We start from the raw sequence: 2,564 nt of genomic DNA on the forward strand, positions 1-2,564 counted from the left end.
TCAAAGTAATCAAGTATTCAATCTCTGCAACCTGTTCTTCAACGAAAAGAGGGAAGAGCGGCATTAACTCCATCCAACTTCCTCTTCCCAGCAATTAAAGAAGCCTCCTCCTGCATTCAAGTCGACCACACATTCAAGAGGAGACCCGAAGTTCGAGAAGCCCCACTCAACTCCAACTCAAACGTGTTTGAGGGCTTCTAACTTTTCTTCTGTTTATATTGTTATTTATCTGCTTTTTGAGAAGCTGTGTTTTCTGTTTGTACCTTTTATTTTCACCTGGTCTTTACTTGGTTCAATCGGAGGATTGAATCAAGGGTATTGAGGTTGGTTGGTGAGCCGAGTGTAAAACCAACGTGTGTAAGGGTTCGATTGTGATCCCGGGAAAACAATCGGGGCGGTTCTAGTCGGTGAGCCAGGAAAAACCGACCGAGTTCGTTGTGAGCTCGTAAAACAACAAGTTTGGTTGTGAGCTTGGAAAACAACCGGCTGTAATCCAAGGAGTTATAGTGAATTCCCAAGTGAGACTTGGGGAGTGGACGTAGGAGCAAGGGTTAGCTCCGAACCACTATAAAACTTGGTGTTTGTGATTGATTGTCTCTCTTTCTCTTACTCTCATATCACTCACAGCACATAGCAATTAATTAAACAACTTGCAATAGTTTTAATTAGTCATCCACAACGTTTTAAATAGCTAAATTATTTTAAAACCCAATTCACCCCCCCTCTTGGGTTGTCTATCTGGGCAACAAAGAAGAAGTCTATGTTGAGCAACCACAAGGCTATGTGGTGAAAGGAAAAGAAGGAAAAGTATATCGGCTTCGCAAGGCTCTTTACGGGTTAAAACAAGCCCCTAGAGCATGGAACAGTAAGATTGATTCCTATTTTCATCAAAATGGATTTAAAAAAAGTCAATTTGAGCCATCACTTTATGTGAAGAAGATTGGAGCATCGGATTTTTTGGTTGTCTGTCTCTATGTTGATGATCTAATCTATATTGGTACTGATGCTAAAGTGATAAAAGCATTCAAGGATGCAATGATGAAAGAATATGAGATGACAGACTTGGGGCTGATGAAGTATTTTCTCGGAATTCAAGTGAAACAATCAAAAGGCAATATTTTTATCTCTCAAGAAAAATATGTTACAGATATGCTCAAACGGTTTAATATGATAGGTTGCAAACCAGTGGCAACACCTATGGCTCTCAATGAGAAACTGCAGCAAAATGATGGGACAGAGAAGGCTAATCCAAAAGTTTATCGAAGTCTTGTTGGTTCCTTGATGTATCTCGCAAACACAAGGCCAGATATTCTACATTCTGTAAGTCTAATTTCTAGATTTATGAAACAACCAAGCAAGATCCATTTTGCAGCAGCAAAGAGAATTTTACGCTATTTACAAGGCACTAAAGAGCTTGGGATCAAGTATGTGAAGGAAGAAAATAACAATCTAGTTGGCTTTACTGATAGTGATTGGGCAGGAAGTCTTGATGATCGAAAAAGCACATCAGGCTATATTTTTTGCTTGGGATCAAATGTGATCACATGGAGTTCAAGAAAACAAAGTTCTGTTGCATTATCATCAACTGAAGCTGAGTATATAGCAGCAAATGAAGCTGCACGTGAAGCTATTTGGCTAAGGCAAATTCTTTCTGACTTGCTGCAAAAAGTTTTAGAACCAGCAGCTATCTTCTGTGACAATATGTCAGCTATTGCAATGACTAAAAATCCATTTTTTCACGCAAGATCAAAGCATATTGAGCTGCGTCACCATTTCATAAGGGATATGGTAAGGAAGAAGCAGATCTACTTAGAGTTCATCAACACTTATGATCAGCCTGCAGATGTTCTCACCAAAGCTGTATCTTTTGAGAAGTTTGAGCAGTTCAAAAAGTCTTTGAAAATTACAAATTAAGAGGGGGTGTTAAGAAGTAATTTGTAATTTTCTAGATTGTGCAGAAGATATTTTTGACTGAATGTTCTCTAGCTTGAATGACTCTTTGTATTCCCTAGACTTTGGAACTTGTTGAACCAGCTTAAATGATGTTCCAGAGTCATCTTCTAGAAATATGTCGCTCATTGTAGTCTCAGAAGTAGTGAAAAAAAAAAAGCTACAGAACTTTAAAATAGTAGTAGCCCTGATGTATCTGAGAAGTTGTAATCAGCCCCCATTTTGAATGAAAAGCAAACATTCTGTAGCAAATCCAATTTTCTAGTCCTTCTCATCCCACTTTGCTTTCGTTGCCTCCAACACCATGCACATCTGATAGCAATTAGATCTTTTCCTGCCACGAGTCTGGATACTTCCAATATTTTTCCTGGTCATTTGCCAAAAGAAGGAAGCATTCTCCCTCCCGATACGCTTGTGGTTATTTATCTGGCAGGGCAACCCAGATGCATCAATCCGAGTGCGAGCTTGCCCCTCATCATGTTCAGCATCTTGATTTGTTACAATTGCAGGATCGTCACTTACCTTAAAATGCTGGCTGCTGGAGTTGCTCTCCTCCATACCACCCTCTTTGCTGAACTCTTGCACATCAATTGACATTTTCGTGCTATCGATAC

The 2,564-nt window shown here is 39.5% G+C and overlaps 1 pseudogene; it reads left to right on the forward strand.

Moving 5' to 3' along the window:
• The first annotated feature begins 1,197 nt into the window (after positions 1-1,197).
• Positions 1,198-1,914, forward strand: LOC148715275 (secreted RxLR effector protein 161 pseudogene; annotated as a pseudogene).
• Positions 1,915-2,564: the final 650 nt, after the last annotated feature.

The sequence above is a fragment of the Phoenix dactylifera genome, chromosome 1 (genome assembly GCF_051530095.1).
Source record: "Phoenix dactylifera cultivar Ajwa chromosome 1, Ajwa_hap1_PhDact_Kaust_v1.1, whole genome shotgun sequence".
NCBI classification, from domain to species: Eukaryota; Viridiplantae; Streptophyta; class Magnoliopsida; order Arecales; family Arecaceae; genus Phoenix; species Phoenix dactylifera.